The following is a 9,780-nucleotide window of genomic DNA, read 5'->3' on the forward strand; positions in this document are numbered from 1 at the left end:
GGAGGCTATTTCTTCCACCTTCCTTCCTTCACTTTCTATAGTTTAGTGCTTACTGTAAAGCAACTGCTAATGAAGTGTTAGTAAGATGCTTCAAGGACCAGACGGTTGAGTGATATTAAGCAGACATAGCTTACACTGATGGAGAAAGGAGAAGCAGGAGAAAAGACGAAATGCTTTAGGGGCTGGGAATTGCATGATCGTGAGTCAACATAATGGGGACAGACAGGAGAAAGAAGAGACTTAGGGAACACAGGATTCTCTAAAACCAGAGTTGGATACTTATGATGGGGTGCTCTGACTTATCAGTGAGAACCTGTAAAGATAGAGGACCTCCTTTTGGGATAAGAGTTTCATGGGATGAGAGACATTCAGGGAATTCCAAGTCTGTGTCCCAACTGTGTGATGAGGTTGCATTCTATTTTTGTCTCCTAGCTCCAGGGACCCTAGTCTCATAAGGGAAAGAGAAATAATATATTATTTATTTAATGAGACTCATGGGATTTATTCCCTACAATTACAGAAATTGAAAACGCCTTCGCTTCACCCAGGAAGTTGACTCCTGTAATCTCAGGTGATATGAACACATAGGTGTGTTCTAGAGCCTTCACAAGCGGGGCCATATCTTTTCCCTTGCCGGGACCATAACTTCCAACCACATCAATCAATCATCCATGGGAGACACTGGGTCATTGACCTCAGTCTGTTCTGTGTTAACATCTGGGTGAGCCTCAGCATCTTCATAAGGGTTGTGTAGATGTGTTATGGAGGGATGGAACCCCTGTGTGGGGGTTATTTTGGGACACCAACAAGGACAATTAGTTAAGGAGAGTTTACTGATGGTAAGTCCTGCCCATAAGGCTTTGATTCTGGAGTGAAACTCTGGATACGCTGAACCATATCTCCCTGATCTGTCTCCTCCAAGGTTAGTGCTTCATCAATCTCCTTCATCTCTCAACAGTGTTTCCTCTGTTTTCTTTGCGGGTCCTTCCATTTTGGGAGTGACTGTTTACTGTTGTTGAACTAGTTCTAAATTGTAGGAGTTCACCAATATTTTTCTAGCAAATAATGTGTGGTAGACACTACTATTTATACTTGGAATTAATAAATGACCAGGACATTGTTTTTCTCTCAAAATTCTCACTGTGCAAATAAAGTGAGAGATGAAAAAACTAAATGTGATAGTGAGAGGTTGTATTGAAATCTGTGAAAGTAGTTTTCCAGATGTTGTCTCTTTATTTTATTTGTAGTTATTTTCACAAAGAGGACTCTTTCACGGGAGTCAGTGAAGGCTTCAGAGAGAAGCTTAAAGGTGCGGAGCCTNGAGCACCCTCGAGGATTTTCTCAAGTGTAGAGCCATGTTTCTGTGCAATTTCTTTCACATCCAGTTTTACAGACTCCTCTTTTCCCAGAATTTGTTCTTCTGCACTTTTTTGCCCACCTCTTTCACTGAGATTGTGTCACATATTTGTAATACGATTAGAATGGGTTTTTTTCTCCTCATGGTATGTGCATTCCATTGGCTACATGAGTTATATATTGCATGATTTATATTTTGCAACTTTGGTGAATTTTCTTATTACTCTAACAGTTTTCTTGTTTTTAATGCTATTTCAATTTTTTATACGTTTATTCATTTATTTTGAGAGAGACAGAAACAGCATAAGTAGGAGATGGACAGTGAGAGGGAGAGCAGATCCCAAGCAGGCTCCGCACTGACGGTACAGAGTCCGATGTTGGGCTCAAAGACATGAAGCTGTGAGATCATGATCTGAACCTAAGCCAAGAGCTGGATACTTAACCAACTGAGACACCCAGGTGCCCCTAATGCTATCTTTTAAAAATAAGATCACCTTCGATGTGAAGACAAATCATATTATCCCATTCTAATTTTGATGCCTTTTATTTCCTTCTTATGTTTTCTTTCTTTTTTATTTTTCTGGCTAGTTGCTCTGTCTGGAACATGCATTGCCTGGTGCATAAAGATATGAAAGCAGACATGCTTGTCTTGTCTTCTCTGAGAGGTCGCTCTCAGTGTTTCACTGCTGAGAACGATTTTAGAGGTGGGTTTTCATATGACCTATTCATGTTATGGAACTTTCTTTCTGTTTTTAGTTTCTTGAATGTTGGTACTATTAAGGTATGCTCCATTTTCTCAGGTTTTATTTACCATCTGTTGAGATACTCATGTGCTTTTATTCTTCATTCTGTTAATGTGTTGTACTACACTGAGGGAGATTTATTACTTAAACCCTGATTGCTTTCCAGGAATAAATCCCACTTGGTCAAGATGCATAATCCTTTTCTACATCATGATCAAAGGCTGCTGTGTTTGAATCGGTAGTATTTAGTCAAAGATTTCACATCGATATTCCTTGGCAATATCGTTCTGTACCTTTCTTTCAATGTCTCTTCTTGGCTTTGATATTAGTGCAATGCTGGCTTGAAAGAATAAATTAGGAAGTGTTTCCCATTTGGAGTTTTTTGGAAGGGATTGAGAAAATGATGTTATTGTAATTTTGTGTGGTTCTAGTGACCCTTAGCCACGAGTACTCTTCTGGAATGCCTACATCATAAAATGCGATTCTCCTAGGAGAAAGAAGCTCTTTGACTTATGGTGTCTCCTGTCCCCTCCTTTCTAAAAAGTTATGCTTCAGCTACATGAGTACACAGTACCACAGTAATGAAAAACTCTCTCTCTGCCTCTCTCCCTACATGCACTCCTTGTGGATGTGTGTGTGTGTGTGTGTGTGTATGTGTGTGTGTGTGAATAGCGAAAAGAGAATTTATAAGTGAGGTACATAGCCAGAAAGCATGAATTATGTTCCACTTGTATACATTACATAAAATGTATCCTTTTGTAGACAGGCATCATATATAACATATACATATAAAAACGACAGTGAACTGAGCTGTCCATGACTTAGAATGTTCCCATAAATGCAGAAGGCTTTGAATTCCTCTTTCTTATTTTCATTCAATTCCTATTCCCTTTGTGTTGCCAGCTCTGCTCACAGCTTTGTCTTTGATGTTGCCTGATGGTTTCTCGACTCAAGGCCTTTGCACATGTGGTTTCTCTGCCTTGCCTGGTTTTCTCAAAGTTACCCACATGGTTTTTATATCCCTTAGTTTTCCAGGTCAGAAGCCCCTGCTCAGACATGACACAATGGCAGGATTTCCTTTACTTAGGACAACTTTGTCTTGAATTATTTTACTTATTAGTTCTAACCACCACTTGAAACATCATTTATTCATTTATTAATATTCTATTCCTCCCCCTGATGCACACATGGAGCTAAGACTCAGTCTTGTTAAGGTCAGACACTCATCACTACTTTTTGCCATGCTTTCAGCAGTATTTGTCATGAGATAATTTGTTAAAGTTTGCTGAGTGGATACAAAATGTCTCAGGAAATTTACTGGGTGAACATTGCTTTCAATAATTAATTTTATTTAGAACAAGAATTGTGATGCATTTAAGCCTCATGGCAAACATGGAGTATTTGAGAGTCCCTGAAATTATCTGTTACATATTCTAGATTGGTAGGAAATGTGTAAGAATTAAAGAATGTAGCATGTTGAAAATGCAGCATTTCTTTCAATTCTGTGATCTTGCTGGTGATTTACAATGCTCTGGTCTCTGCTTCAGCCATTTTCTTCAGTTACATGGAAGGAAGAAATCAGTCCCGGGTTACAGAATTTATCCTGCTGGGACTCTCAGACGAGGTGGGGCTACAGTCACTGCTCTTTTGGCTGTTCCTGTCCATGTACCTGGTCACCTTCACTGGGAACCTGCTCATCATCCTGGCCATTCTCACAGACTCCCGCCTACACTCACCCATGTACCTCTTCCTCGCTAAACTGTCCTTTTCAGACATGTGTTTCACCTCCACCACCGTCCCAAAGATGCTGCTGAACATCCAGACGCAGAGCAACATGATCACCTATGAAGGCTGCCTCAGCCAGATGTACTTTTACATGCTTTTTGCAGAATTAGGCAACTTACTCTTGACAGTGATGGCCTATGACCGGTTTGTGGCCATCTGTCACCCACTGCACTACATGGTCATCATGAACCCCAAGTTCTGTGGCATCCTGCTTCTGGGATCATGGGTGTTGAGTGCTCTTCCATCTCTATTACATGACTTAATGATTTTACAACTCTCTTTTTGCACAGACCTGGATATCCTGCACTTTTTCTGTGAACTGAAGCAGGTGATCCAACTTGCTTGCTCTGATACGTTCCTCAATGACCTGGCCATGTACCTGACAAGTGGGCTTCTGGGTGTTGTTCCACTCATTGGCATCCTCTCTTCTTACTCTAGAATTGTAACTTCCATTTTGAGAATTTCATCAGTGAAGGGCAAGTATAAGGCCTTTTCTACATGTGGGTCTCACCTCTCGGTGGTCTCTTTGTTCTATGGGACAAGCCTTGGGGTATATCTTAGTTCTGCTGCTTCACAGAACTCCAGAGCAAATGTCATCGCTTCAGTGATGTTCACAGCGGTGACGCCCATGCTGAACCCCTTCATCTATGGTCTGCGGAACAGAGACATCAAGCAAGGCCTGAGAAAGCTCTTTAGCACAGAGACATTCTGTGCCTTTAGGATTCTTTGTTTCAAGATAAAGACTTGAGTAACGGGGCTTAAAACCTTAGGTGACCTAGATCATGATATTTGTATCAGTTCATAGGTTCACAATCTGTAGTTTATCTTTCTACAGTGATTGGTTGATGGAGGTTTTTCATTCATTACAAGCAACTATTTCTTCTGTATTTTTAAAAATTGTATTTATTTATTTTGAGATGGAGAGCAAGAACTTGTCGGAAGGACAAAGAGAGATTGATAGAATATCACAAGCCATGTCCATGCTATTAGCTCAGGGCCTGTAGTGGGGCTCAATGTCACAAATTTTGAGCACTTGACCTGAACGAAAATCACTAGTTGCTTAACTGAGTGAGCTATTAAGGCACTCCTTTACCCTCACCTCTCATTAAATTTACTTGTATGTGTTTTTAAAAAATTAAGTGTTTTTCATTTTTTTTGATACAGCAGTGTGGGGGGGAGGCAGAGGGAGAGGGGGAGCCACAGAATCAGAAGCAGCCTCCAGGCTTTGAGCTGTCAGGTCAGAGCCAGACACAGGGTTGGAAGCCATGAATTGTGAGATCATGACCTGAGCTGAAGTCAGACGATTAACCAATTGAGCCACCCACTGCACCCATTGTATGGATTTTTAAAAACATATACATAATATAGCAACTTGAGTCCTAATCATGTGGTAGGAGGAGCAGTGGAGTAAATATGAAATGCTTCTTCTCTGGGTTGAATGCAGGTATTTGTTAGGAGTATCTGCATTTGGAGGAAAATCATTGAGCATATCAGAAGTTATATACAAATTTCCCAGGTTTTGTGTCAATCCACCTTGGAAAGATATCACATCCTCAAGAGCAGAGGCACCTGGAACCCTGTGTGATTAGTTTTCAGTAATCCACCTTCCCTATGCCATCTCTAGTTTTCCCTCACACGGTCCAAAACATAAATTAAGTGCGAAGGTAATAGAAATGCAACTCTTGATGTTTCAGGCCTTGATGGTGTCATTCTTGGTGATTTTCCCAGGGATGGATTATTACTTTTCCTGTAACATTTTGGTAGGCAGCAACACTGTCTTTGATTTCCCTCAGCACCTCCTACCATAATAGGTTCTTCACAGATCTCACACGCAATATGGCGACACTGCCGCTTGTCACCTGCACCTTGTCTAATGCTGCATCCCAGAAATTAGGCAGTGATAGCAGGATACGCTCATGGACCTAACCTGTGCTGTGTGAGACAGAGTAAGACAAGTGTCTTCTTATCACCTGGCCCCAGAGGCCCCCACTTGGATTGTAAGCCATAATCATAATTTTCTATTGCCTGATTCATAGTTTTCCAGGTAAAAGTCCACAGATCCTTTCATTCTTTTTTTTTAATGTTTTTATTTATTTCTAGGAGAGAGAGAGAGAGACAGCGTGAGCAGAGGAGGGTCAGAGAGAGAGGGAGTCACAGACTGAAACAGGCTCCAGGCTCTGAGCTGGCAGTCAGCACAGAGCCCGACGCGGGGATCAACCCACGAACCGCGAGATCATGACCTAAGCGAAAGTCGGACGCTTAACCGACTAAGCCACCCAGGTGCCCCTCCACAGATCCTTTCAAAAACTAGTATGCAGATAAATGTTTATGGAACTATGTCTCAGAAGCAAAGACAAAAAGTGGGGGAGAGGGAGAGAGGCAAACCATGAGAGACTCTTGAATGCTGAGAACAAACTGAGGATTGATGGGTGTGGGGGGGAGGGGGTGATGGGCATGGAGGAGGGCACTTGTGAGGATGAACACTGGGTGTTATATGGAAATCAACTTGACAATAAACTATTTGTAAAAAAAAAAAAAGAAGCAAAGACAAAAAGAAGCAGGGAAAGCAAGAAGAAAGGAATAACAAATGAACAAAGAGATAAAGAAGAGAACTTATTTGTAGCATTCACCAGTTTCCACGGTATAAGTACTCTCATCTTGTCCAACATCAAGGCACCAATTTAATTCAGACCACAGTCCTCATGACTCATGATAAGCTAGCTAGCGCCACCACCTCAGAGCCTTTGGGTTGTGTTTGGAGGAAAATGTAAAGCCTTTGTTGCCATTTTTATAGCCTTCCATCCGGTGTAAATGGTTCCATCAGTTGAGGAGCTGGGCCAGTGAACAGTCTCAGGACTGGTCAGATAGACATTATGACCCTTCATTGTGGTGACTCTGGTCAGTCTTTTCTTCATGATTCTTAGACGTGGCATTTTTGTTTTGTTTTTGGTTTGATTTGATTTTTGGTTTTGATTTTGGTTTAGTTAGTTTTTTTGGTTACACAAATTGGATGGGTCCACAGTAAGCTGCTCATCACTTTTGTTTCATGGAGACTCCATGATGAACTTGCCATTTCCAAAAATCCCTGTGGCTCAACCAATGTTGATGAGAATGACCAACTCTTATACACTAGAAATAGCATGCCCGGGATGTTTTTGGATTGCTGACATAGTCTCTGGCAATTCAAGAGGGGCTGAACTCAGGACAGAGGCATTTCAATTCCAGCAGGTCCATGGTAAGTCTGTCATATGGGGAAGAAGCTCTGTAGAGCTTGCGAAGACATTTTTGTTCTCCCCAAGTCATTTCTCAATGTGAAATGAATTTTATGTCCTCTGAACCGTTAGTACGGGAATACTTTGTGATTAAGGGATTGAATCACTGAAGATAAACCCATCACAATGTCCTCGTCACCTTATATTTTGGATTCCTTCGTCTACATCATATTAAGCTATTTATGGTACAGAAATTCTTTTTTTTTTTTTTAAGTTTACTTTGAGAGATAATTGATTTACTTTGAGAGAGAGACCATGCTGGGCAAGGGCTGAGAAAGGGAGAGAGAGAATCCCAAGTAGGCTCTACACTGTCCTTACAAAGCCCAGTGTGGAGCTCGAACTCATGAACCATTAGATCATGACTTGAGCCAAAATCTAGAGTTGGATATTTAACCGACTGAGTCACCCGTCGCTCCTGAAATTCTTTTAGAGCATGTCACTGTATTTTTGTCAGGGTAAAAAATAGATATAATTTATTATTTTAAACATTTTGAAATATACGTATGTGGCATTAAGTACTTTCTCACTGTTGAGCAACCACCATCTCTATCCATCTCCAGAACTTTCTCATCGTCTCAAACTGAACCATTTTCTGCTTGCAATACTAAATTTGTATTGCCCCTCCTCCTGTCTCCCGCCATCCTACCTTCTTTCTCTAAAACTGAGTACTCTAGGTATCTCATATATGTTTAATTGTCTAATATTGGTCCATTTGTGCTGGCTTCTTTTAATTAGCCCAATGTTCACGAGGTTCATCCAAGTTGTAGCCTGTGACAGAATTCCATTCATTATAAGGCTGAATGATGTTCCGTTGTATGTGTTCACCACACTTTGTTTATCCATGAGGTTGTTGATGGACATTCGGGTTGTCTCCATATTTTGGTTACTGGGAATAAAGGTGTTTTGAAAATTGATTATCAAAAAGCTGTTCTAGTCACCGCTTTAAATTCTCTTGTGGCATATAATTAAGTATATAAGCAGAAGTGAAACTACAGAATCAAATGAAAATTCTATGATTACATTTTGAGGAACTGGCACAATCTTTTCCATAACATCTGTGCCACTTTTTATTCTTTTTTTTTTTTTTTTTTTACAAATAGTTTATTGTCAAATTAGTTTCCACATNTGCAATAGCACTGCTAGGAATGTGCCACTTTTTATTCTCATCAGCAAGCACCACAGGGTTGCAATTTCTCCTCATCCTCACCAATAATTATTTTTTGTTTTTGTTTTTAACAATGGGCATTCTAGTACGTGTGTTGTGGTATCACATTATAGGTTTAATTTGCATTTCCCTAATGATTAGTCAGGTTGTGCATCTAAGTATCCATACCTATATCTTCTTTGGAAAAACATCTATTTGAGTCCATTCCCTGTTCTTTTTTTTTCACCATTAGTTTTGTTTTTTAATTTATTTTAACATTTTATTCCAGTATAGTTAACATGCAGTGCAATACTAGTTTCAGGTATACGATATAGTGATTCAGCACTTCCATACAACACCTGGTTCTCATCAAAACAAGTGGACTTCTTCATCCCGTCACCTATTTCACCAACCCCCTCTGGTACCCATCAGTTTGTTCTCGATAGTTAAGAGTCTATTTCTTGGTTTGCCTCTCCTTTTCCCTTTGCTCATTTGTACTATTTTTTAGTTCCACATATGAGTGAAATTATATAGTATTTGTCTTTCTCTGAATGACTAATTTCTTTTAGCATAATACCCTCTAGCTCCATGTACATCATTCCAAAGGCAAGATTTCATTTCTTTATTGTCTGAATAATATTCCATTGTATGTGTATAGGTACCACATCTTCTCTATTCATTCATTTATTGGTGGACACTTGGGCTGCTTCCACAATTTGGTTGTTGTAAATGCTGCTGCTCTAAGCTGAGAGTTGCAAGTATCCTTTTGAATTTGTCTTGTTTTGTTTTGTTTGTTTGTTTTTGTATTTTGGGGGCAGTGACCCAGTAGTGGAATTACTGGATTTTAGGGAGGCTTTATTTATACCTTGGAGGAAACTCCGTTCTCTTTTCTACAGTGGCAGGTCAGGTTTGATTCTCACCAATAATACCAGAGGATTTCCTTTTCTCCAAATCATTGCCCACACTTTCTTTTTTAAATGTTTTTTTATTTATTTCTGAGAGAGAGAGAGAAAGAGACAGTGTGAGCAGGGGAGGGTCAGAGAGAGAGGGAGACACAGAATCTGAAACAGGCTCCAGGCTCTGAGCTGGCTGTCAGCACAGAGCCCGACGCGGGGCTGGAACCCACGAACCGTGAGATCATGACCTGAGCTGAAGTTGGACGCTTAACCGACTGAGCCACCCAGGCGCCCCTTATTGTTTCTTTTGGGGAGATGGGCATGGAAGAGGGCACTTGTGGGGATGAGNTTAAAAGAATTTTTCATTATGGAAGCATTGAATCACTCTATTGTACACCTGAAATGAGTATTACACTGTTGGTTAAGTAACTGGAATTTAAATAAAAGGATTGCTTTTTTTTAATTGATTTTTTTTTTGCTGTGGAATATTTGAAATACTTTTCGTATTTCAGATATTAATAGATATTAATCTATTATCAAGTATGTGATTTGCCAATCTTTTTTCCATTTTGTTGGTTGCCTTT

General features: G+C 40.1%; 1 pseudogene; it reads left to right on the forward strand.

Moving 5' to 3' along the window:
- Window positions 1-3,663: 3,663 nt before the first annotated feature.
- On the forward strand, window positions 3,664-4,624 carry LOC144237900 (olfactory receptor 7A17-like; annotated as a pseudogene).
- Window positions 4,625-9,780: the final 5,156 nt, after the last annotated feature.

The sequence above is a fragment of the Crocuta crocuta genome, unplaced genomic scaffold, assembly GCF_008692635.1.
Source record: "Crocuta crocuta isolate KB4526 unplaced genomic scaffold, BGI_CrCroc_1.0 scaffold755, whole genome shotgun sequence".
Classification (NCBI taxonomy): Eukaryota; Metazoa; Chordata; class Mammalia; order Carnivora; family Hyaenidae; genus Crocuta; species Crocuta crocuta.